The sequence below is a fragment of the Primulina tabacum genome, chromosome 10 (assembly GCF_025594145.1).
Source record: "Primulina tabacum isolate GXHZ01 chromosome 10, ASM2559414v2, whole genome shotgun sequence".
Lineage (NCBI taxonomy): Eukaryota > Viridiplantae > Streptophyta > Magnoliopsida > Lamiales > Gesneriaceae > Primulina > Primulina tabacum.
This window is the reverse complement of record NC_134559.1, coordinates 38,699,597-38,723,683: the sequence shown is the minus strand read 5'-3', so window position 1 is coordinate 38,723,683 and position 24,087 is coordinate 38,699,597. Positions and strand designations below refer to the sequence as shown.

Genomic DNA, 24,087 nt, shown 5'->3' with positions numbered 1-24,087 from the left:
CATAATAATAGCTTTACATTCGTTATTTCCTTCTTCTTATTTTTTTTCTATTTTCTGGGAACATTTATCGATTTTTGTTGTCGTGAGCCGGTTCTGTGCGGAAGGGTATGACGCAGATTACTCCGGAGACGGTTAACTCATTAAAAACAATTATTTCGACGTTTTATCCATAATTTACGTAAACTCGCGACACGAGGTCTTCCCAGGGAGGTCACCCATCCTAGCTCTGCCATCGCGCCAGAACGCTTAACTTCATGGTTATGATTGGCGAGAGCAGTGCCGCGTGTTGTCCATCGCCGCCCGCATCCACACGTACCGAGGGATATAAGAATAAAATCCCACTCAATGTCGGGTGCGATCATTACCAGCACTAATGCACGGATCCCATCAGAACTCCGAAGTTAGCGTGCTTGGGCGAGAGCAGTACTAGGATGGTGACCCCGCTGGGAAGTCCTCGTGTTGCAACCTTTTTTCGTGTTTTTCTATTTTTGATTACTTGTTGACAGACGATTTTCGGCTCAAACTCATCTTGAATCTCGATCGTGACCAGATAAGACATGTGAAATAAAGTAGCTCGGGCACTGCCGGATTTGGACAAAATTGTAGGCTAATTTGATTGTAAACGGGCAAACGGACGAGACTATTACTACGCAATGAGCTGACGAGATTTTAGCCGAATTCCTTCTCTAAGACCCCACTAATTGCGATTTACCGCTTCTGTTTAAGCTTTCGTTTCCTCGAGAAATCCGCTTAGGAAGTTCGAAATTCGATTCCGGTTCCATTTTATCGTATCCCAGGCATAATAATAGCTTTACATTCGTTATTTCCTTCTTCATTTTTTTTCTATTTTCTGGGAACATTTATCGATTTTTGTTGTCGTGAGCCGGTTCTGTGCGGAAGGGTATGACGCAGATTACTGGAGACGGTTAACTCATTAAAAACAATTATTTCGACTGTTTTATCCATAATTTACGTAAACGGTCGCGACACGAGGTCTTCCCAGGGAGGTCACCCATCCTAGCTCTGCCATCGCGCCAGAACGCTTAACTTCATGGTTATGATTGGGCGAGAGCAGTGCCGCGTGTTGTCCATCGCCGCCCGCTCCACACGTACTCGAGGGATATAAGAATAAACATCCCACTCAATGTCGGGTGCGATCATACCAGCACTAATGCACCGGATCCCATCAGAACTCCGAAGTTAAGCGTGCTTGGGCGAGAGCAGTACTAGGATGGGTGACCCCTGGGAAGTCCTCGTAGTTGCACCTTTTTCGTGTTTTTCTATTTTTGATTACTTGTTGACAGACATTTTTCGGCTCAAATCATCTGAATCTCGATCGGGACCAAATAAGACATGTGAAATGAAAGTAGCTCGGGCACTGCCGGATTTTGGACAAAATTGTAGGCTATTTGATTGTAACGGGCAAACGGACGAGCTCTCATTACTACGCAATGAGCTCACGAGATTTTAGCCGAATTCCTTCTCTAAGACCCTCTAACTTGCGATTTACCCGCTTCTGTTAAGCTTTCGTTTCCTCGAGAAATCCGCTCAGGAAGTTCGAAATTCGATTCCGGTTCCATTTTATCGTATCCCAGGCATAATAATGGCTTTGCATTCGTTATTTCCTTCTTCTATATTTTTTTCTATTGTTCTGGGAACATTTATCGATTTTTGTTGTCGTGAGCCGGTTCTTGTCGGAAGGGTATGACGCAGATTACTCCGGAGACGGTTAACTCATTAAAAACAATTATTTCGACTGTTTTATCCATAATTTACGTAAACGATCGCGACACAGGTCTTCCAGGGAGGTCACCCATCCTAGCTCTGCCATCGCGCCAGAACGCTTAACTTCATGGTTATGATTGGGCGAGAGCAGTGCCGCGTTGTTGTCCATCGCCGCCGCTCCACACGTACTGAGGGATATAAGAATAAACATCCCACTCAATGTCGGGTGCGATCATACCAGCACTAATGCACCGGATCCCATCAGAACTCCGAAGTTAAGCGTGCTTGGGCGAGAGCAGTACTAGATGGGTGAACCCCCTGGACGTCCTCGTGTTGCACCCTTTTCGTGTTTTTCTATTTTTGATTACTTGTTGGACAGACGATTTTCGGCTCAAATCATCTGAATCTCGATCGGGACCAAGATAAAGACATGTGAAATGAAAGTAGCTCGGGCACTGCCGGATTTGGACAAAATTGTAGGCTAATTTGATTGTAAACGGGCAAACGGACGAGACTTCATTACTACGCAATGAGCTGACGAGATTTTAGCCGAATTCCTTCTCTAAGACCCTCTAATTTGCGATTTACCGCTTCTGTTAAGCTTTCGTTTCCTCGAGAAATCCGCTTAGGAAGTTCGAAATTCGATTCCGGTTCCATTTTATCGTATCCCAGGCATAATAATAGCTTTACATTCGTTATTTTCCTTCTTCTTATTTTTTTTCTATTTTCTGGGAACATTTATCGATTTTTGTTGTCGTGAGCCGGTTCTGTGCGGAAGGGTATGACGCAGATTACTCCGGAGACGGTTAGCTCATTAAAAACAATTATTTCGACTGTTTATCCATAATTTACGTAAACATCGCGACACGAGGTCTTCCCAGGGAGGTCACCCATACTACCTCTGCCATCGCGCCAGAACGCTTAACTTCTTGGTTATGATTGGGCGAAAGCAGTGCCGCGTGTTGTCTATCGCCGCCCGCTCCACACGTACTCGAGGGATATAAGAATAAACATCTCACTCAATGTCGGGTGCGATCATACCAGCACTAATGCACCGGATCCTATCAGAACTCCGAAGTTAAGCGTGCTTGGGCGAGAGCAGTACTAGGATGGGTGACCCCTTGTGAAGTCCTCGTGTTGCACCTTTTTTCGTGTTTTTCTATTTTTGATTACTTGTTGACAGACGATTTTAGGCTCAAATCATCTGAATCTCGATCGGGACCAGATAAGACATGTGAAATCAACGTAGCTCGGGCACTGCCGGATTTGGACAAAATTGTAGGCTAATTTGATTGTAAACGAGCAAACGGACGAGACTCATTACTACGCAATGAGCTGACGAGATTTTAGCCGAATTCCTTCTCTAAGACCCTCTAATTTGCGATTTAACGCTTCTGTTAAGTTTTCGTTTCCTCGAGAAATCCGCTTAGGAAGTTCGAAATTCGATTCCGGTTCCATTTTATCGTATCCCAGGCATAATAATAGCTTTACATTCGTTATTTTCTTCTTCTTATTTTTTTTCTATTTTCCGGGAACATTTATCGATTTTTGTTGTCGTGAGCCGGTTCTGTGCGGAAGGGTATGACGCAGATTACTCCGGAGACGGTTAACTCATTAAAAACAATTATTTCGACTGTTTTATACATAATTTACGTAAACGATCGCGACACGAGGTCTTCCCAGGGAGGTCACCCATCCTAGCTCTGCCATCGCGCCAGAACGCTTAACTTAATGGTTATGATTGGGCGAGAGCAGTGCCGCGTGTTGTCCATCGCCGCCCGCTCCACACGTACTCGAGGGATATAAGAATAAACATCTCACTCAATGTCGGGTGCGATCATACCAGCACTAATGCACCGGATCCTATCAGAACTCCGAAGTTAAGCGTGCTTGGGCGAGAGCAGTACTAGGATGGGTGACCCCTTGTGAAGTCCTCGTGTTGCACCTTTTTTCGTGTTTTTCTATTTTTGATTACTTGTTGACAGACGATTTTAGGCTCAAATCATCTGAATCTCGATCGAGACTAGATAAGACATGTGAAATGAAAGTAGCTCGGGCACTGCCGGATTTGGACAAAATTGTAGGCTAATTTGATTGTAAACGGGCAAACGGACGAGACTCATTACTACGCAATGAGCTGACGAGATTTTAGCCGAATTCCTTCTCTAAGACCCACTAATTTGCGATTTAACGCTTCTGTTAAGCTTTCGTTTCCTCGAGAAATCCGCTTAGGAAGTTCGAAATTCGATTCCGGTTCCATTTTATCGTATCCCAGGCATAATAATAGCTTTACATTCTTTATTTCCTTCTTCTTATTTTTTTTCTATTTTCCGGGAACATTTTTCGATTTTTGTTGTCGTGAGCCGGTTCTGTGCGGAAGGGTATGACGCAGATTACTCCGGAGACGGTTAACTCATTAAAAACAATTATTTCGACTGTTTTATACATAATTTACGTAAACGATCGCGACACGAGGTCTTCCCAGGGAGGTCACCCATCCTAGCTCTGCCATCGCGCCAGAACGCTTAACTTAATGGTTATGATTGGGCGAGAGCAGTGCCGCGTGTTGTCCATCGCCGCCCGCTCCACACGTACTCGAGGGATATAAGAATAAACATCCCACTTAATGTCGGGTGCGATCATACAAGCACTAATGCACCGGATCCCATTAGAACTCAAAAGTTAAGCGTGCTTGGGCGAGAGCGCAGTACTAGGATGGGTGACCCACTGGGAAGTCCTCGTCTTGCACCTTTTTTCGTGTTTTTCTATTTTTGATTACTTGTTGACAGACGATTTTCGGCTCAAATCATCTGAATCTCGATCGGGACCAAATAAGACATGTGAAATGAAAGTATCTCGGGCACTGCCGGATTTGGACAAAATTGTAGGCTAATTTGATTGTAAACGGGCAAACGGACGAGACTCATTACTACGCAATGGAGCTGACGAGATTTTAGCCGAATTCCTTCTTTAAGACTCTCTAATTTGCGATTTACCGCTTCTGTTAAGCTTTCGTTTCCTCGAGAAATCCGCTTAGGAAGTTCGAAATTCGATTCCGGTTCCATTTTATCGTAACCCAGGCATAATAATAGCTTTACATTAGTTATTTCCTTCTTCTTATTTTTTTCTATTTTCTGGGAACATTTATCGATTTTTGTTGTCGTGCGCCGGTTCTGTGCAGAAGGGTATGACGCAGATTACTCCGGAGATGGTTAACTAATTAAAAACAATTATTTCGACTGTTTTATCCATAATTTACGTAAACGATCGCGACACGAGGTCTTTCCAGGGAGGTCACCCATCCTACCTCTGCCATCGCGCCAGAATGCTTAACTTCGTGGTTCTGATTGGGCGAGAGCAGTGCCGCGTGTTGTCCATCGCCACCTGCTCCACACGTACTCGAGGGATATAAGAATAAACATCCCACTCAATGTCGGGTGCGAACATACCAGCACTAATGCACCGGATTCCATCAGAACTCCGAAGTCAAGCGTGCTTGGGCGAGAGCAGTACTAGGATGGGTGACCTCCTAGGAAGTCCTCGTGTTGCACCCCTTTTCGGGTTTTTCTATTTTTGATTACTTGTTGACAGACGATTTACGGCTCAAATCATCTGAATCTCGATCGGGACCAGATAAGACATGTGAAATGAAAGTAGCTCGGCCACTGCCGGATTTGGACAAATTTGTAGGCTAATTTGATTGTAAACGAGCAAACGGACGAGACTCATTACTACGCAATGAGCTGACGAGATTTTAGCCGAATTCCTTCTCTAAGACCCTCTAATTTGCGATTTAACGCTTCTGTTAAGCTTTCGTTTCCTCGAGAAATCCGCTTAGGAAGTTCGAAATTCGATTCCGGTTCCATTTTATCGTATCCCAGGCATAATAATAGCTTTACATTCGTTATTTTCCTTGTTCTTATTTTTTTTTCTATTTTCTTGGAACATTTATCGATTTTTGTTGTCGTGAGCCGGTTCTGTGCGGAAGGGTATGACGCAGATTACTCCGGAGACGGTTAACTCATTAAAAACAATTATTTCGACTGTTTTATCCATAATTTACAAAAACGGTCGCGACACGAGGTCTTCCCAGGGAGGTCACCCATCCTAGCTCTGCCATCGCGCCAGAACGCTTAACTTCATGGTTATGATTGGGCGAGAGCAGTGCCGCGTGTTGTCCATCGCCGCCCGCTTTACACGTACTCGAGGGATATAAGAATAAACATCCCACTCAATGTCGGGTGCGATCATACCAGCACTAATCCACCAGATCCCATTAAAACTCCGAAGTTAAGCGTGCTTGGACGAGAGCACTACTAGGATGGGTGACCCCCTGGGAAGTCCTTGTGTTGCACCCTTTTCGTGTTTTCCTATTTTTGATTACTTGTTGACAGATGATTTTCGGCTCAAATCATCTGAATCTCGATCGGGACCAAATAAGATATGTGAAATGAAAGTAGCTCGGGCACTGCCGAATTTGGACAACATTGTAGGCTAATTTGATTGTAAACGGGAAAACGGACGAGACTCATTACTACGCAATGAGCTGACGAGATTTTAGCCGAATTCCTTCTCTAAGACCCTCTGATTTGCGATTTAACGCTTCTGTTAAGCTTTTGTTTCCTCTAGAAATCCGCTTTGGAAGTTCGAAATTCGATTCCGGTTCCATTTTATCGTATCCCAGGCATAATAATAGCTTTACATTCGTTATTTCCTTCTTCTTATTTTTTTTTCTATTTTCGGGGAGCATTTATCGATTTTTGTTGTCGTGAGCCGGTTCTGTGCGGAAGGGTATGACGCAGATTACTCCGGAGACGGTTAACTCATTAAAAACATTTATTTCGACTGGTTTAACCATAATTTACGTAACCGGTCGCGACACGAGGTCTTCCCAGGGAGGTCACCCATCCTAGCTCTGCCATCGCGCCAGAACGCTTAATTTCATGGTTATGATTGGGCGAGAGCAGTGCCGCGTGTTGTCCATCGCCGCTTGCTCCACACGTACTCGAGGGATATAAGAATAAACATCCCACTCAATGTCGGGTACGATCATACCAGCACTAATGCCATGGATCCCATCAGAACTCTGAAGTTAAGCGTGCTTGGACGAGAGCAGTACTAGGATCGGTGACCTTCTGGGAAGTCCTCGTGTTGCACCCCTTTTCTTGTTTTTCTATTTTTGATTACTTGTTGACAGACGATTTTAGGCTCAAATCATCTGAATCTCGATCGAGACTAGATAAGACATGTGAAATGAAAGTAGCTCGGGCACTGCCGGATTTGAACAAAATTGTAGGCTAATTTGATTGTAAACGGGCAAACGGACGAGACACATTACTACGCAATGAGCTGACGAGATTTTAGCTGAAAAAATTCTCTAAGACCCTCTAATTTGCGATTTACCTCTTCTCTTAAGCTTTCGTTTCCTCGAGAAATCCGCTTAGGAAGTTCGAAATTCGATTCCGGTTCCATTTTATCGTATCCCAAGCATAATAATAGCTTTACATTCGTTATTTCCTTCTTCTTATCTTTTTTTCTATTTTCTGGGAACATTTATCGATTTTTGTTGTCGTGAGCCGGTTCTGTGCGGATGGGTATGACGCAGATTACTCCGGAGACGGTTAACTCATTAAAAACAATTATTTCGACTGTTTTAACCATAATTTACGTAACCGGTCGCGACACGAGGTCTTCCCAGGGAGGTCACCCATCCTAGCTCTGCCATCGCGCATGAACGCTTAACTTCATGGTTATGATTGGGCGAGAGCAGTGCCGCGTGTTGTCCATCGCCGCCCGCTCCACACGTACTCGAGGGATATAAGAATAAACATCTCAATAAATGTCGGGTGCGATCATACCAGCACTAATGCACCGGATCCCAACAGAACTCCGAAGTTAAGCGTGCTTGGGCGAGAGCAGTACTAGGAAGGGTGACCCCCTGGAAAGTCCTCGTGTTGCACACTTTTTCGTGTTTTTCTATTTTTGATTACTTGTTGACAAACGATTTTCGGCTCAAATCATCTGAATCTCGATCGGGACCAGATAAGACATGTGAAATGAAAGTAGCTCGGGCACTGCCGGATTTGGACAAAATTGTAGGCTAATTTGATTGTAAACGGGCAAACGGACGAGACTCATTACTACGCAATGAGCTGACGAGATTTTAGCCGAATTCCTTCTCTAAGACCCTTTAATTTGCGATTTACCGCTTCTGTTAAGCTTTCGTTTCCTCGAGAAATCCGCTTAGGAAGTTCGAAATTCGATTCCAGTTCCATTTTATCGTATCCCAGGCATAATAATAGCTTTACATCGTTATTTAACCCTAGGTTGTCCTCGTGTTTCACCCCTTTTCGTGTTTTTCTATTTTTTGATTACTTGTTGACAGACGATTTTCGGCTCAAATCATCTGAATCTCGATCGGGACCAGATAAAACATGTGAAATGAAAGTAGCTCGGGCACTGCCGGATTTGGACAAAATTGTGGGCTAATTTGATTGTAAACGAGCAACGGACGAGATTCATTACTACGCAATGTGCTGACGAGATTTCAGCCGAATTCCTTCTCTAAGAGCCTCTAATTTGCGATTTACCGCTTCTGTTAAGCTTTCGTTTCCTTGAGAAATCCGCTTAGGAAGTTCGAAATTCGATTCCGGTTCCATTTTATCGTATCCCAGGCATAATAATAGCTTTACATTCGTTATTTCCTTCTTCTTATTTTTTTTTCTATTTTCTGGGAACGTTTATCGATTTTTGTTGTCGTGAGCCGGTTCTGTGCGGAAGGGTATGACGCAGATTACTCCGGAGACGGTTAACTCATTAAAAACAATTATTTCGACTGTTTTATCCATAATTTACGTGAACGATCGCGACACTAGGTCTTCCCAGGGAGGTCACCAATCCTACCTCTGCCATCGCGCCAGAACGTTTAACTTCATGGTTATGATTGGGCGAGAGCAGTGCCGCGTGTTGTCCATCGCCGCCTGCTCCACACGTACTCGAGGGATATAAGAATAAATATCCCACTCAATGTCGGGTGCGATCATACCAGCACTAATGCACCGGATCCCATAAGAACTCCGAAGTTAAGGGTTCTTGGGCGAGAGCAGTACTAGGGTGGGTGACCCCCTGGGAAGTCCTCGTGTTGCACCTTTTTTCGTGTTTTTCTATTTTTGATTACTTGTTGACATACGATTTTCGGCTCAAATCATCTGAATCTCGATCGGGACCAGATAAGACATGTGAAATGAAAGTAGCTAGGGCACTGCCGGATTTGGACAAAATTGTAGGCTAATTTGATTGTAAACGGGCAAACGGACGAGACTCATTACTACGCAATGTGCTGACGAGATTTTAGCCGAATTCCTTCTCTAAGACCCTCTAATTTGCGATTTACCGCTTCTCTTAAGCTTTCGTTTCCTCGAGAAATCCGCTTAGGAAGTTCGAAATTCGATTCCGGTTCCATTTTATCGTATCCCAGGCATAATAATAGCTTTACATTCGTTATTTCCTTCTTCTTATTTTTTTTCTATTTTCTGGGAACATTTATCGATTTTTGTTGTCGTGAGCCGGTTCTGTGCGGAAGGGTATGACGCAGATTACTCCGGAGACGGTTAACTCATTAAAAACAATTATTTCGACTGTTTTATTCATAATTTACGTAAACGGTTGCGACACGAAGTCTTCCCAGGGAGGTCACCCATCCTAGCTCTGCCATCGCGCCAGAATGCTTAACTTCCTGGTTATGATTGGGCGAGAGCAGTGCCGCGTGTTGTCCATCGCCGCCCGCTCCACACGTACACGAGGGATATAAGAATAAACATCCCACTCAATGTCGGGTGCGATCATACAAGCACTAATGCATCGGTTGCCATCAGAACTCCGAAGTTAAGCGTGCTTGGGCGAGAGCAGTACTAAGATGGGTGACCCCCTGGGAAGTCCTCGTATTGCATCTTTTTTCGTGTTTTTCTATTTTTGATTACTTGTTGGTAGATGATTTTCGGCTCAAATCATCTGAATCTCGATCGGGACCAGTTAAAACATGTGAAGTGAAAGTAGCTCGGGCACTGCCGGATTTGGACAAAATTGTAGGCTAATTTGATTGTAAACGGGCAAATGGACGAGACTCATTACTACGCAATGAGCTGACGAGATTTTAGCCGAATTCCTTCTCTAAGACCCTCTAATTTGCGATTTACCGCTTCTGTTAAGCTTTCGTTTCCTCGAGAAATCCGCTTAGGAAGTTCGAAATTCGATTCCGGTTCCATTTTATCGTATCCCAGGCATAATAATAGCTTTACATTCGTTATTTCCTTCTTCTTATTTTTTTTCTATTTTCTGGGAATATTTATCGATTTTTGTTGTCGTGAGCCGGTTCTGTGCGGAAGGGTATGACGCAGATTACTCTGGAGACGGTTAACTAATTTAAAACAATTATTTCGACTGTAATATCCATAATTTAGGTAAACGATCGCGACATGAGGTCTTCCCAGGGAGGTCACCCATACTACCTCTGCCATCGCGCCAGAACGCTTAACTTCTTGGTTATGATTGGGCGAAAGCAGTGCCGCGTGTTGTCTATCGCCGCCCGCTCCACACGTACTCGAGGGATATAAGAATAAACATCCCACTCAATGTCGGGTGCGATCATACCAGCACTAATGCACCGGATCCTATCAGAACTCCGAAGTTAAGCGTGCTTGGGCGAGAGCAGTACTAGGATGGGTGACCCCCTGGGATGTCCTCGTGTTGCACCCTTTTTCGTGTTTTTCTATTTTTGATTACTTGTTGACAGACGATTTTCGGCTCAAATCATCTGAATCTCGATCGGGACCAGATAAGACATGTGAAATGAAAGTAGCTCGGGCACTGCCGGATTTGGACAAAATTGTAGGCTAATTTGATTGTAAACGGGCAAACGGACTAGACTCATTACTACGCAATGAGCTGACGAGATTTTAGCCGAATTCATTCTCGAAGACCCACTAATTTGCGATTTAACGCCTCTGTTAAGCTTTCGTTTCCTCGAGAAATCCGCTTAGGAAGTTCGAAATTCGATTCCGGTTCTTTTTTATCGTATCCCAGGCATAATAATAGCTTTACATTCGTTATTTTCCTTCTTCTTATTTTTTTTTCTATTTTCTGGGAACATTTATCGATTTTTGTTGTCGTGAGCCGGTTCTGTGCGGAAGGGTATGACGCAGATTACTCTGGAGACGATTAACTCATTAAAAACAATTATTTCGACTGTTTTATCCATAATTTACGTAAACGGTCGCGACACGAGGTCTTCCCAGGGAGGTCACCCATCCTAGCTCTGCCTTCGCGCCAGAACGCTTAACTTCGTGTTTATGATTGGGCGAGAGCAGTGCCGCGTGTTGTCCATCGCCGCCCGCTCCACACGTACTCGAGGGATATAAGAATAAACATCCCACTCAATGTCGGGTGCGATCATACCAGCACTAATCCACCGGATCCCATCAGAACTCCGAAGTTAAGCGTGCTTGGGCGAGAGCAGTACTAGGATGGCTGACCTCCTGGGAAGTCCATGTGTTGCACCCCTTTTCGTGTTTTTCTATTTTTGATTACTTGTTGACAGACGATTTTCGGCTCAAATCATCTGAATCTCGATCGTGACCAGATAAAACATGTGAAATGAAAGTAGCTCGGGCACTGCCGGATTTGGACAAAATTGTAGGCTAATTTGATTGTAAACGAGCAAACGAACGAGACTCATTACTACGCAATGAGCTGACGAGATTTTAGCCGAATTCCTTCTCTAAGACCCTCTAATTTGCGATTTAACGCTTCTGTTAAGTTTTCGTTTCCTCGAGAAATCCGCTTAGGAAGTTCGAAATTCGATTCCGGTTCCATTTTATCGTATCCCAGGCATAATAATAGCTTTACATTCGTTATTTCCTTCTTCTTATTTTTTTTCTATTTTCCGGGAACATTTATCGATTTTTGTTGTCGTGAGCCGGTTCTGTGCGGAAGGGTATGACGCAGATTACTCCGGAGACGGTTAACTCATTAAAAACAATTATTTCGACTGTTTTATACATAATTTACGTAAACGATCGCGACACGAGGTCTTCCCAGGGAGGTCACCCATCCTAGCTCTGCCATCGCGCCAGAACGCTTAACTTCATGGTTATGATTGGGCGAGAGCAGTGCCGCGTGTTGTCCATCGCCGCCTGCTCCACACGTACTCGAGGGATATAAGAATAAACATCCCACTCAATGTCAGGTGCGATCATAACAGCACTAATGCACCGGATCCCATCAGAACTCCGAAGTTAAGCGTGCTTGGGCGAGAGCAGTACTAGGATTGGTGACCCCCTGGGAAGTCCTCGTGTTGCACCCTTTTTCGTGTTTTTCTATTTTTGATTACTTGTTGACAGACGATTTTCGGCTCAAATCATCTGAATCTCGATCGTGACCAGATAAGACATGTGAAATGAAAGTAGCTCGGGCACTGCCGGATTTGGACAAAATTGTAGGCTAATTTGATTGTAAACGGGCAAACGGACGAGACTTATTTCTACGCAATGAGCTGACGAGATTTTAGCCGAATTCCTTCTCTAAAACCCTCTAATTTGCGATTACCGCTTCTCTTAAGCTTTCGTTTCCTCGAGAAATCCGCTTAGGAAGTTCGAAATTCGATTCCGGTTCCATTTTAACGTATCCCAGGCATAATAATAGCATTACATTCGTTATTTCCTTCTTCTTATTTTTTTTTCTATTTTCTGGGAACATTTATCGATTTTTGTTGTCCTGAGCCGGTTCTGTGCGGAAGGGTATGACGCAGATTACTCCGGAGATGGTTAACTCATTAAAAACAATTATTTCGACTGTTTTATCCATTATTTCTGTAAACGGTCGCGACACGAGGTCTTCCCAGGGAGGTCACCCATCCTAGCTCTGCCATCGTGCCAGAACGCTTAACTTCATGGTTATGATTGGACGAGAGCAGTGCCGCGTGTTGTCCATCGCCGCCCGCTCCACACGTACTCGAGGGATATAAGAAGAAACATCCCACTCAATGTCGGGTGCGATCATACCAGCACTAATGCACCGGATCCCATCAGAACTCCGAAGTTAAGCATGCTTGGGCGAGAGCAGTACTTGGATGGGTGACCCCCTGGGAAGTCCTCGTGTTGCACCCCTTTTCGTGTTTTTCTATTTTTGATTACTTGTTGACAGACGATTTTCGGCTCAAATCATCTGAATCTCGATCGGTACCAGATAAGACATGTGAAATGAAAGTAGCTCGGGCACTGCAGGATTTGGACAAAATTGTAGGCTAATTTGATTGTAAACGGGCAAACGGACGAGACTCATTACTACGCAATGAGCTGACGAGATTTTAGCCGAATTCCTTCTCTAAGACCCTCTAATTTGCGATTTACCGCTTCTGTTAAGCTTTCGTTTCCTCGAGAAATCCGCTTAGGAAGTTCGAAATTCGATTCCGGTTCCATTTTATCGTATTCCAGGCATAATAATAGCTTTACATTCGTTATTTCCTTCTTCTTATTTTTTTTCCTATTTTCTGGGAACATTTATCGATTTTTTTTGTCGTGAGCCGGTTCTATGCAGAAGGGTATGACGCAGATTACTCCAGAGACGATTAACTCATTAAAAACAATTATTTCGACTGTTTTATCCATAATTTACGTAAACGGTCGCGACACGAGGTCTTCCCAGGGAGGTCACCCATCCTAGCTCTGCCATCGCGCCAGAACGCTTAATTTCATGGTTATGATTGGGCGAGAGCAGTGCCGCGTGTTGTCCATCGCCGCTTGCTCCACACGTACTCGAGGGATATAAGAATAAATATCCCACTCAATGTCGTGTGCGATCATACCAGCACTAATGCCATGGATCCCATCAGAACTCCGAAGTTAAGCGTGCTTGGACGAGAGCAGTACTAGGATCGGTGACCTCCTGGGAAGTCCTCGTGTTGCACCCCTTTTCTTGTTTTTCTATTTTTGATTACTTGTTGACAGACGATTTTCGGCTCAAATCATCTGAATCTCGATCGAGACCAGATAAGACATGTGAAATGAAAGTAGCTCGGGCACTGCCGGATTTGGACAAAATTGTAGGCTAATTTGATTGTAAACGGGCAAACGGACGAGACACATTACTACGCAATGAGCTGACGAGATTTTAGCCGAAATCCTTCTCTAAGACCCTCTAATTTGCGATTTACCTCTTCTCTTAAGCTTTCGTTTCCTCGAGAAATCCGCTTAGGAAGTTCGAAATTCGATTCCGGTTCCATTTTATCGTATCCCAAGCATAATAATAGCTTTACATTCGTTATTTCCTTCTTCTTATCTTTTTTTCTATTTTCTGGGAACATTTATCGATTTTTGTTGTCGTGAGCCGGTTCTGTGCGGAAGGGTATGACGCAGATTACTCCGGAGACGGTTAACTCATTAAAAACAATTATTTCGACTGTTTTAACCATAATTTACGTAACCGATCGCGACACAAGGTCTTCCCAGGGAGGTCACCCATCCTAGCTCTGCCATCGCGCCACAACGCTTAACTTCATGGTTATGATTGGGCGAGAGCAGTGCCGCGTGTTGTCCATCGCCGCCCGCTCCACACGTACTCGAGGGATATAAGAATAAACATCCCACTCAATGTTGGGTGCGATCATACCAGCACTAATGCACCGGATCCCAACAGAACTCCGAAGTTAAGCGTGCTTGGGCGAGAGCAGTACTAGGATGGGTGACCCCCTGGAAAGTCCTCGTGTTGCACCCTTTTTCGTGTTTTTCTATTTTTGATTACTTGTTGACAGACGATTTTCGGCTCAAATCATCTGAATCTCGATCGGGACCAGATAAGACATGTGAAAAGAAAGTAGCTCGGGCACTGCCGGATTTGGACAAAATTGTAGGCTAATTTGATTGTAAACGGGCAAACGGACGAGACTTATTTCTACGCAATGAGCTGACGAGATTTTAGCCGAATTCCTTCTCTAAAACCCTCTAATTTGCGATTACCGCTTCTCTTAAGCTTTCGTTTCCTCGAGAAATCCGCTTAGGAAGTTCGAAATTCGATTCCGGTTCCATTTTATCGTATCCCAGGCATAATAATAGCATTACATTCGTTATTTCCTTCTTCTTATTTTTTTTCTATTTTCTGGGAACATTTATCGATTTTTGTTGTCCTGAGCCGGTTCTGTGCGGAAGGGTATGACGCAGATTACTCCGGAGACGGTTAACTCATTAAAAACAATTATTTCGACTGTTTTTTCATAATTTACGTAAACGATCGCGACACGAGGTCTTCCCAGGGAGGTCACCCATCCTAGCTCTGCCATCGCGCCAGAACGCTTAACTTCATGGTTATGATTGGGCGAGAGCAGTGCCGCGTGTTGTCCATCGCCGCCCGCTCCACACGTACTCGAGGGATATAAAAATAAAAATCCCACTCAATGTCGGGTGCGATCATACCAGCACTAATGCACCGGATCCCATCAGAACTCCGAAGTTAAGCGTGCTTGGGCGAGAGCAGTACTAGGGTGGGTGACCCCCTGGGAAGTCCTCGTTTTGCACCCCTTTTCGTGTTTTTCTATTTTTGATTACTTGTTGACAGACGATTTTCGGCTCAAATCATCTGAATCTCGATCGTGACCAGATAAGACATGTGAAATGAAAGTAGCTCGGGCACTGCCGGATTTGGACAAAATTGTAGGCTAATTTGATTGTAAACGGGCAAACGGACGAGACTTATTTCTACGCAATGAGCTGACGAGATTTTAGCCGAATTCCTTCTCTAAAACCCTCTAATTTGCGATTACCGCTTCTCTTAAGCTTTCGTTTCCTCGAGAAATCCGCTTAGGAAGTTCGAAATTCGATTCCGGTTCCATTTTAACGTATCCCAGGCATAATAATAGCATTACATTCGTTATTTCCTTCTTCTTATTTTTTTTTCTATTTTCTGGGAACATTTATCGATTTTTGTTGTCCTGAGCCGGTTCTGTGCGGAAGGGTATGACGCAGATTACTCCAGAGACGATTAACTCATTAAAAACAATTATTTCGACTGTTTTATCCATAATTTACGTAAACGGTCGCGACACGAGGTCTTCCCAGGGAGGTCACCCATCCTAGCTCTGCCATCGCGCCAGAACGCTTAACTTCATGGTTATGATTGGGCGAGAGCAGTGCCGCGTGTTGTCCATCGCCGCTTGCTCCACACGTACTCGAGGGATATAAGAATAAACATCCCAGTCAATGTCGGGTGCGATCATACCAGCACTAATGCCATGGATCCCATCAGAACTCCGAAGTTAAGCGTGCTTGGACGAGAGCAGTACTAGGATCGGTGACCTCCTTGGAAGTCCTCGTGTTGCACCCCTTTTCTTGTTTTTCTATTTTTGATTACTTGTTGACAGACGATTTTCGGCTCAAATCATCTGAATCTCGATCGAGACCAGATAAGACATGTGAAATGAAAGTAGCTCGGGCACTGCCGGATTTGGACAAAATTGTAGGCTAATTTGATTGTAAACGGGCAAACGGACGAGACACATTACTACGCAATGAGCTGACGAGATTTTAGCCGAAATCCTTCTCTAAGACCCTCTAATTTGCGATTTACCTCTTCTCTTAAGCTTTCGTTTCCTCGAGAAATCCGCTTAGGAAGTTCGAAATTCGATTCCGGTTCCATTTTATCGTATCCCAAGCATAATAATAGCTTTACATTCGTTATTTCCTTCTTCTTATCTTTTTTTCTATTTTCTGGGAACATTTATCGATTTTTGTTGTCGTGAGCCGGTTCTGTGCGGAAGGGTATGACGCAGATTACTCCGGAGACGGTTAACTCATTAAAAACAATTATTTCGACTGTTTTTTTCATAATTTACGTAAACGATCGCGACACGAGGTCTTCCCAGGGAGGTCACCCATCCTAGCTCTGCCATCGCGCCAGAACGCTTAACTTCATGGTTATGATTGGGCGAGAGCAGTGCCGCGTGTTGTCCATCGCCGCCCGCTCCACACGTACTCGAGGGATATAAGAATAAATATCCCACTCAATGTCGGGTGCGATCATACCAGCACTAATGCACCGGATCCCATCAGAACTCCGAAGTTAAGCGTGCTTGGGCGAGAGCAGTACTAGGATGGGTGACCCCTGGGAAGTCCTCGTGTTGCACCCCTTTTCGTGTTTTTCTATTTTTGATTACTTGTTGACAGACGATTTTCGGCTCAAATCATCTCAATCTCGATCGTGACCAGATAAGACATGTGAAATGAAAGTAGCTCGGGCACTGCCGGATTTGGACAAAATTGTAGGCTAATTTGATTGTAAACGGGCAAACGGACGAGACTTATTTCTACGCAATGAGCTGACGAGATTTTAGGCGAATTCCTTCTCTAAAACCCTCTAATTTGCGATTACCGCTTCTCTTAAGCTTTCGTTTCCTCGAGAAATCCGCTTAGGAAGTTCGAAATTCGATTCCGGTTTCATTTTATCGTATCCCAGGCATAATAATAGCATTACATTCGTTATTTCCTTCTTCTTATTTTTTTTTCTATTTTCTGGGAACATTTATCGATTTTTGTTGTCCTGAGCCGGTTCTGTGCGGAAGGGTATGACGCAGATTACTCCGGAGATGGTTAACTCATTAAAAACAATTATTTCGACTGTTTTTTCATAATTTACGTAAACGATCGCGACACGAGGTCTTCCCAGGGAGGTCACCCATCCTAGCTCTGCCATCGCGCCAGAACGCTTAACTTCATGGTTATGATTGGGCGAGAGCAGTGCCGCGTGTTGTCCATCGCCGCCCGCTCCACACGTACTCGAGGGATATAAAATAAAAATCCCACTCAATGTCGGGTGCGATCATACCAGCACTAATGCACCGGATCCCATCAGAACTCCGAAGTTAAGCGTGCTTGGGCGAGAGCAGTACTAGGGTGGGTGACCCCCTGGGAAGTCCTCGTTTTGCACCCCTTTTTCGTGTTTTTCTATTTTTGATTACTTGTTGACAGACGATTTTCGGCTCAAATCATCTGAATCTCGATCGTGACCAGAAAAGACATGTGAAATGAAAGTAGCTCGGGCACTGCCGGATTTGGACAAAATTGTAGGCTAATTTGATTGTAAACGGGCAAACGGACGAGACTTATTTCTACGCAATGAGCTGACGAGATTTTAGCCGAATTCCTTCTCTAAAACCCTCTAATTTGCGATTACCGCTTCTCTTAAGCTTTCGTTTCCTCGAGAAATCCGCTTAGGAAGTTCGAAATTCGATTCCGGTTCCATTTTAACGTATCCCAGGCATAATAATAGCATAACATTCGTTATTTCCTTCTTCTTATTTTTTTTCCCATTTTCTGGGAACATTTATCGATTTTTGTTGTCCTGAGCCGGTTCTGTGCGGAAGGGTATGACGCAGATTACTCCAGAGACGATTAACTCATTAAAAACAATTATTTCGACTATTTTTGATTACTTGTTGACAGACGATTTTCGGCTCAAATCATCTGAATCTCGATCGGGACCAGATAAGACATGTGAAATGAAAGTAGCTTGGGCACTGCAGGATTTGGACAAAATTGTAGGCTAATTTGATTGTAAACGGGCAAACGGACGAGACTCATTACTACGCAATGAGCTGACGAGATTTTAGCCGAATTCCTTCTCTAATACCCTCTAATTTGCGATTTACCGCTTCTGTTAAGCTTTCGTTTCCTCGAGAAATCCGCTTAGGAAGTTCGAAATTCGATTCCGGTTCCATTTTATCGTATCCCAGGCATAATAATAGCTTTACATTCGTTATTTCCTTCTTCTTATTTTTTTTTCTATTTTCTGGGAACATTTATCGATTTTTTTTGTCGTGAGCCGGTTCTGTGCGGAAGGGTATGACGCAGATTACTCCAGAGACGATTAACTCATTAAAAACAATTATTTCGACTGTTTTATCCATAATTTACGTAAACGGTCGCGACACGAGGTCTTCCCAGGGAGGTCACCCATCCTAGCTCTGCCATCGCGCCAGAACGCTTAATTTCATGGTTATGATTGGGCGAGAGCAGTGCCGCGTGTTGTCCATCGCCGCTTGCTCCACACGTACTCGAGGGATATAAGAATAAACATCCCACTCAATGTCGGGTGCGATCATACCAGCACTAATGCCATGGATCCCATCAGAACTCCGAAGTTAAGCGTGCTTGGACGAGAGCAGTACTATGATCGGTGACCTCCTGGGAAGTCCTCGTGTTGCACCCCTTTTCTTGTTTTTCTATTTTTGATTACTTGTTGACAGACGATTTTCGGCTCAAATCATCTGAATCTCGATCGAGACCAGATAAGACATGTGAAATGAAAGTAGCTCGGGCACTGCCGCATTTGGACAAAATTGTAGGCTAATTTGATTGTAAACGGGCAAACGGACGAGACACATTACTACGCAATGAGCTGACGAGATTTTAGCCGAAATCCTTCTCTAAGACCCTCTAATTTGCGATTTACCTCTTCTCTTAAGCTTTCGTTTCCTCGAGAAATCCGCTTAGGAAGTTCGAAATTCGATTCCGGTTCCATTTTATCGTATCCCAAGCATAATAATAGCTTTACATTCGTTATTTCCTTCTTCTTATCTTTTTTTCTATTTTCTGGGAACATTTATCGATTTTTGTTGTCGTGAGCCGGTTCTGTGCGGAAGGGTATGACGCAGATTACTCCGGAGACGGTTAACTCATTAAAAACAATTATTTCGACTGTTTTTTCATAATTTACGTAAACGATCGCGACACGAGGTCTTCCCAGGGAGGTCACCCATCCTAGCTCTGCCATCGCGCCAGAACGCTTAACTTCATGGTTATGATTGGGCGAGAGCAGTGCCGCGTGTTGTCCATCGCCGCCCGCTCCACACGTACTCGAGGGATATAAAAATAAATATCCCACTCAATGTCCGGTGCGATCATACCAGCACTAATGCACCGGATCCCATCAGAACTCCGAAGTTAAGCGTGCTTAGGCGAGAGCAGTACTAGGGTGGGTGACCCCCTGGGAAGTCCTCGTGTTGCACCCTTTTTCGTGTTTTTCTATTTTTTAATACTTGTTGACAGACGATTTTCGGCTCAAATCATCTGAATCTCGATCGTGACCAGATAAGACATGTGAAATGAAAGTAGCTCGGGCACTGCCGGATTTGGACAAAATTGTAGGCTAATTTGATTGTAAACGGGCAAACGGACGAGACTTATTTCTACGCATTGAGCTGACGAGATTTTAGCCGAATTCCTTCTCTAAAACCCTCTAATTTGCGATTACCGCTTCTCTTAAGCTTTCGTTTCCTCGAGAAATCCGCTTAGGAAGTTCGAAATTCGATTCCGGTTCCATTTTATCGTATCCCAGGCATAATAATAGCATTACATTCGTTATTTCCTTCTTCTTATTTTTTTTTCTATTTTCTGGGAACATTTATCGATTTTTGTTGTCCTGAGCCGGTTCTGTGCGGAAGGGTATGACGCAGATTACTCCGGAGACGGTTAACTCATTAAAAACAATTATTTCGACTGTTTTATCCATTATTTCCGTAAACGGTCGCGACACGAGGTCTTCCCAGGGAGGTCACCCATCCTAGCTCTGCCATCGTGCCAGAACGCTTAACTTCATGGTTATGATTGGGCGAGAGCAGTGCCGCGTGTTGTCCATCGCCGCCCTGCTCCACACGTACTCGAGGGATATAAGAATAAACATCCCACTCAATGTCGGGTGCGATCATACCAGCACTAATGCACCGGATCCCATCAGAACTCCGAAGTTAAGCGTGCTTGGGCGAGAGCAGTACTAGGATGGGTGACCCCCTGGGAAGTCCTCGTGTTGCACCCCTTTTCGTGTTTTTCTATTTTTGATTACTTGTTGACAGACGATTTTCGGCTCAAATCATCTGAATCTCGATCGGGACCAGATAAGACATGTGAAATGAAAGTAGCTCGGGCACTGCCGGATTTGGACAAAATTGTAGGCTAATTTGATTGTAAACGGGCAAACGGACGAGACTCATTACTACGCAATGAGCTGACGAGATTTTAGCCGAATTCCTTCTCTAAGACCCTCTAATTTGCGATTTACCGCTTCTGTTAAGCTTTCGTTTCCTCGAGAAATCCGCTTAGGAAGTTCGAAATTCGATTCCGGTTCCATTTTATCGTATCCCAGGCATAATAATAGCTTTACATTCGTTATTTCCTTCTTCTTATTTTTTTTTCTATTTTCTGGGAACATTTATCGATTTTTGTTGTCGTGAGCCGGTTCTGTGCGGAAGGGTATGACGCAGATTACTCCAGGAGACGATTAACTCATTAAAAACAATTATTTCGACTGTTTTATCCATAATTTACGTAAACGGTCGCGACACGAGGTCTTCCCAGGGAGGTCACCCATCCTAGCTCTGCCATCGCGCCAGAACGCTTAACTTCATGGTTATGATTGGGCGAGAGCAGTGCCGCGTGTTGTCCATCGCCGCTTGCTCCACACGTACTCGAGGGATATAAGAATAAACATCCCACTCAATGTCGGGTGCGATCATACCAGCACTAATGCCATGGATCCCATCAGAACTCCGAAGTTAAGCGTGCTTGGACGAGAGCAGTACTAGGATCGGGTGACCTCCTGGGAAGTCCTCGTGTTGCACCCCTTTTCTTGTTTTTCTATTTTTGATTACTTGTTGACAGACGATTTTCGGCTCAAATCATCTGAATCTCGATCGAGACCAGATAAGACATGTGAAATGAAAGTAGCTCGGGCACTGCCGGATTTGGACAAAATTGTAGGCTAATTTGATTGTAAACGGGCAAACGGACGAGACTACATTACTACGCAATGAGCTGACGATATTTTAGCCGAATTCCTTCTCTAAGACCCTCTAATTTGCGATTTACCTCTTCTCTTAAGCTTTCGTTTCCTCGAGAAATCCGCTTAGGAAGTTCGAAATTCGATTCCGGTTCCATTTTATCGTATCCCAAGCATAATAATAGCTTTACATTCGTTATTTCCTTCTTCTTATCTTTTTTTCTATTTTCTGGGAACATTTATCGATTTTTGTTGTCGTGAGCCGGTTCTGTGCGGAAGGGTATGACGCAGATTACTCCGGAGACGGTTAACTCATTAAAAACAATTATTTCGACTGTTTTTTTCATAATTTACGTAAACGATCGCGACACGAGGTCTTCCCAGGGAGGTCACCCATCCTAGCTCTGCCATCGCGCCAGAACGCTTAACTTCATGGTTATGATTGGGCGAGAGCAGTGCCGCGTGTTGTCCATCGCCGCCCGCTCCACACGTACTCGGAGGGATATAAAATAATCATCCCACTCAATGTCGGGTGCGATCATACCAGCACTAATGCACCGGATCCCATCAGAACTCCGAAGTTAAGCGTGCTTGGGCGAGAGCAGTACTAGGATGGGTGACCCCCTGGGAAGTCCTCGTGTTGCACCCTTTTTCGTGTTTTTCTATTTTTGATTACTTGTTGACAGACGATTTTCGGCTCAAATCATCTGAATCTCGATCGTGACCAGATAAGACATGTGAAATGAAAGTAGCTCGGGCACTGCCGGATTTGGACAAAATTGTAGGCTAATTTGATTGTAAACGGGCAAACGGACGAGACTTATTACTACGCAATGAGCTGACGAGATTTTAGCCGAATTTCTTCTCTAAAGACCCTCTAATTTGCGATTTACCGCTTCTCTTAAGCTTTCGTTTCCTCGAGAAATCCGCTTAGGAAGTTCGAAATTCGATTCCGGTTCCATTTTATCGTATCCCAGGCATAATAATAGCATTACATTCGTTATTTCCTTCTTCTTATTTTTTTTTCTATTTTCTGGGAACATTTATCGATTTTTGTTGTCGTGAGCCGGTTCTGTGCGGAAGGGTATGACGCAGATTACTCCGGAGACGGTTAACTCATTAAAAACAATTATTTCGACTGTTTTATCCATTAATTTCCGTAAACGGTCGCGACACGAGGTCTTCCCAGGGAGGTCACCCATCCTAGCTCTGCCATCGCTGCCAGAACGCTTAACTTCATGGTTATGATTGGGCGAGAGCAGTGCCGCGTGTTGTCCATCGCCGCCCGCTCCACACGTACTCGAGGGATATAAGAATAAACATCCCACTCAATGTCGGGTGCGATCATACCAGCACTAATGCCATGGATCCCATCAGAACTCCGAAGTTAAGCGTGCTTGGGCGAGAGCAGTACTAGGATGGGTGACCCCCTGGGAAGTCCTCGTGTTGCACCCTTTTTCGTGTTTTTCTATTTTTGATTACTTGTTGACAGACGATTTTCGGCTCAAATCATCTGAATCTCGATCGGGACCAGATAAGACATGTGAAATGAAAGTAGCTCGGGCACTGCAGGATTTGGACAAAATTGTAGGCTAATTTGATTGTAAACGGGCAAACGGACGAGACTCATTACTACGCAATGAGCTGACGAGATTTTAGCCGAATTCCTTCTCTAAGACCCTCTAATTTGCGATTTACCGCTTCTGTTAAGCTTTCGTTTCCTCGAGAAATCCGCTTAGGAAGTTCGAAATTCGATTCCGGTTCCATTTTATCGTATCCCAGGCATAATAATAGCTTTACATTCGTTATTTCCTTCTTCTTATTTTTTTTTCTATTTTCTGGGAACATTTATCGATTTTTTTTGTCGTGAGCCGGTTCTGTGCGGAAGGGTATGACGCAGATTACTCCAGAGACGATTAACTCATTAAAAAACAATTATTTCGACTGTTTTATCCATAATTTACGTAAACGGTCGCGACACGAGGTCTTTCCAGGGAGGTCACCCATCCTAGCTCTGCCATCGCGCCAGAACGCTTAACTTCATGGTTATGATTGGGCGAGAGCAGTGCCGCGTGTTGTCCATCGCCGCCCGCTCCACACGTACTCGAGGGATATAAGAATAAACATCCCACTCAATGTCGGGTGCGATCATACCAGCACTAATGCACCGGATCCCATCAGAACTCCGAAGTTAAGCGTGCTTGGGCGAGAGCAGTACTAGGATGGGTGACCCCTGGGAAGTCCTCGTGTTGCATTTTCGTGTTTTTCTATTTTTGATTACTTGTTGACAGACGATTTTCGGCTCAAATCATCTGAATCTCGATCGGGACCAGATAAGACATGTGAAATGAAAGTAGCTCGGGCACTGCCGGATTTGGACAAAATTGTAGGCTAATTTGATTGTAAACGGGCAAACGGACGAGACTCATTACTACGCAATGAGCTGACGAGATTTTAGCCGAATTCCTTCTCTAAGACCCTCTAATTTGCGATTTACCTCTTTAAGCTTTCGTTTCCTCGAGAAATCCGCTTAGGAAGTTCGAAATC

At 44.2% G+C, this 24,087-nt stretch overlaps 27 non-coding genes and 2 pseudogenes across 27 annotated transcripts; all 29 read left to right on the top strand.

Annotated features, from left to right (window-relative positions):
• Window positions 1-350: 350 nt before the first annotated feature.
• On the top strand, window positions 351-468 carry LOC142512430 (5S ribosomal RNA; annotated as a pseudogene).
• A 681-nt stretch (window positions 469-1,149) lies between these two features.
• On the top strand, window positions 1,150-1,268 carry LOC142513647 (5S ribosomal RNA). Its single transcript, XR_012809583.1, has one exon. It is a non-coding gene; the product is annotated as a 5S ribosomal RNA (ribosomal RNA).
• Window positions 1,269-1,949: 681 nt separating this feature from the next.
• Window positions 1,950-2,067, top strand: LOC142508456 (5S ribosomal RNA). Its single transcript, XR_012806667.1, has one exon. It is a non-coding gene; the product is annotated as a 5S ribosomal RNA (ribosomal RNA).
• Window positions 2,068-2,752: 685 nt separating this feature from the next.
• LOC142514034 (5S ribosomal RNA) lies at window positions 2,753-2,871 on the top strand. Its single transcript, XR_012809948.1, has one exon. It is a non-coding gene; the product is annotated as a 5S ribosomal RNA (ribosomal RNA).
• A 683-nt stretch (window positions 2,872-3,554) lies between these two features.
• On the top strand, window positions 3,555-3,673 carry LOC142514033 (5S ribosomal RNA). The gene has a single exon (XR_012809947.1). It is a non-coding gene; the product is annotated as a 5S ribosomal RNA (ribosomal RNA).
• Window positions 3,674-4,356: 683 nt separating this feature from the next.
• Window positions 4,357-4,477, top strand: LOC142511439 (5S ribosomal RNA; annotated as a pseudogene).
• A 683-nt stretch (window positions 4,478-5,160) lies between these two features.
• Window positions 5,161-5,279, top strand: LOC142514308 (5S ribosomal RNA). Its single transcript, XR_012810207.1, has one exon. It is a non-coding gene; the product is annotated as a 5S ribosomal RNA (ribosomal RNA).
• A 685-nt stretch (window positions 5,280-5,964) lies between these two features.
• On the top strand, window positions 5,965-6,083 carry LOC142507571 (5S ribosomal RNA). Its single transcript, XR_012805825.1, has one exon. It is a non-coding gene; the product is annotated as a 5S ribosomal RNA (ribosomal RNA).
• A 683-nt stretch (window positions 6,084-6,766) lies between these two features.
• LOC142510388 (5S ribosomal RNA) lies at window positions 6,767-6,885 on the top strand. The gene has a single exon (XR_012808503.1). It is a non-coding gene; the product is annotated as a 5S ribosomal RNA (ribosomal RNA).
• Window positions 6,886-7,569: 684 nt separating this feature from the next.
• On the top strand, window positions 7,570-7,688 carry LOC142515903 (5S ribosomal RNA). The gene has a single exon (XR_012811724.1). It is a non-coding gene; the product is annotated as a 5S ribosomal RNA (ribosomal RNA).
• A 1,068-nt stretch (window positions 7,689-8,756) lies between these two features.
• Window positions 8,757-8,875, top strand: LOC142514255 (5S ribosomal RNA). The gene has a single exon (XR_012810157.1). It is a non-coding gene; the product is annotated as a 5S ribosomal RNA (ribosomal RNA).
• Window positions 8,876-9,558: 683 nt separating this feature from the next.
• On the top strand, window positions 9,559-9,677 carry LOC142510111 (5S ribosomal RNA). The gene has a single exon (XR_012808243.1). It is a non-coding gene; the product is annotated as a 5S ribosomal RNA (ribosomal RNA).
• Window positions 9,678-10,360: 683 nt separating this feature from the next.
• On the top strand, window positions 10,361-10,479 carry LOC142514127 (5S ribosomal RNA). The gene has a single exon (XR_012810036.1). It is a non-coding gene; the product is annotated as a 5S ribosomal RNA (ribosomal RNA).
• Window positions 10,480-11,164: 685 nt separating this feature from the next.
• Window positions 11,165-11,283, top strand: LOC142513261 (5S ribosomal RNA). Its single transcript, XR_012809217.1, has one exon. It is a non-coding gene; the product is annotated as a 5S ribosomal RNA (ribosomal RNA).
• Window positions 11,284-11,966: 683 nt separating this feature from the next.
• On the top strand, window positions 11,967-12,085 carry LOC142516352 (5S ribosomal RNA). Its single transcript, XR_012812151.1, has one exon. It is a non-coding gene; the product is annotated as a 5S ribosomal RNA (ribosomal RNA).
• A 683-nt stretch (window positions 12,086-12,768) lies between these two features.
• LOC142509642 (5S ribosomal RNA) lies at window positions 12,769-12,887 on the top strand. The gene has a single exon (XR_012807807.1). It is a non-coding gene; the product is annotated as a 5S ribosomal RNA (ribosomal RNA).
• A 684-nt stretch (window positions 12,888-13,571) lies between these two features.
• LOC142507462 (5S ribosomal RNA) lies at window positions 13,572-13,690 on the top strand. Its single transcript, XR_012805721.1, has one exon. It is a non-coding gene; the product is annotated as a 5S ribosomal RNA (ribosomal RNA).
• Window positions 13,691-14,374: 684 nt separating this feature from the next.
• On the top strand, window positions 14,375-14,493 carry LOC142513584 (5S ribosomal RNA). The gene has a single exon (XR_012809523.1). It is a non-coding gene; the product is annotated as a 5S ribosomal RNA (ribosomal RNA).
• Window positions 14,494-15,174: 681 nt separating this feature from the next.
• LOC142508527 (5S ribosomal RNA) lies at window positions 15,175-15,293 on the top strand. Its single transcript, XR_012806736.1, has one exon. It is a non-coding gene; the product is annotated as a 5S ribosomal RNA (ribosomal RNA).
• A 683-nt stretch (window positions 15,294-15,976) lies between these two features.
• LOC142507867 (5S ribosomal RNA) lies at window positions 15,977-16,095 on the top strand. The gene has a single exon (XR_012806108.1). It is a non-coding gene; the product is annotated as a 5S ribosomal RNA (ribosomal RNA).
• A 684-nt stretch (window positions 16,096-16,779) lies between these two features.
• On the top strand, window positions 16,780-16,897 carry LOC142510414 (5S ribosomal RNA). Its single transcript, XR_012808525.1, has one exon. It is a non-coding gene; the product is annotated as a 5S ribosomal RNA (ribosomal RNA).
• Window positions 16,898-17,578: 681 nt separating this feature from the next.
• LOC142508515 (5S ribosomal RNA) lies at window positions 17,579-17,697 on the top strand. Its single transcript, XR_012806725.1, has one exon. It is a non-coding gene; the product is annotated as a 5S ribosomal RNA (ribosomal RNA).
• A 1,159-nt stretch (window positions 17,698-18,856) lies between these two features.
• LOC142506844 (5S ribosomal RNA) lies at window positions 18,857-18,975 on the top strand. Its single transcript, XR_012805119.1, has one exon. It is a non-coding gene; the product is annotated as a 5S ribosomal RNA (ribosomal RNA).
• Window positions 18,976-19,658: 683 nt separating this feature from the next.
• On the top strand, window positions 19,659-19,777 carry LOC142513960 (5S ribosomal RNA). Its single transcript, XR_012809879.1, has one exon. It is a non-coding gene; the product is annotated as a 5S ribosomal RNA (ribosomal RNA).
• A 684-nt stretch (window positions 19,778-20,461) lies between these two features.
• Window positions 20,462-20,580, top strand: LOC142508851 (5S ribosomal RNA). Its single transcript, XR_012807052.1, has one exon. It is a non-coding gene; the product is annotated as a 5S ribosomal RNA (ribosomal RNA).
• Window positions 20,581-21,265: 685 nt separating this feature from the next.
• Window positions 21,266-21,385, top strand: LOC142507211 (5S ribosomal RNA). The gene has a single exon (XR_012805473.1). It is a non-coding gene; the product is annotated as a 5S ribosomal RNA (ribosomal RNA).
• Window positions 21,386-22,070: 685 nt separating this feature from the next.
• On the top strand, window positions 22,071-22,189 carry LOC142515662 (5S ribosomal RNA). Its single transcript, XR_012811496.1, has one exon. It is a non-coding gene; the product is annotated as a 5S ribosomal RNA (ribosomal RNA).
• A 687-nt stretch (window positions 22,190-22,876) lies between these two features.
• On the top strand, window positions 22,877-22,995 carry LOC142514097 (5S ribosomal RNA). The gene has a single exon (XR_012810007.1). It is a non-coding gene; the product is annotated as a 5S ribosomal RNA (ribosomal RNA).
• A 685-nt stretch (window positions 22,996-23,680) lies between these two features.
• On the top strand, window positions 23,681-23,798 carry LOC142514044 (5S ribosomal RNA). Its single transcript, XR_012809958.1, has one exon. It is a non-coding gene; the product is annotated as a 5S ribosomal RNA (ribosomal RNA).
• Window positions 23,799-24,087: the final 289 nt, after the last annotated feature.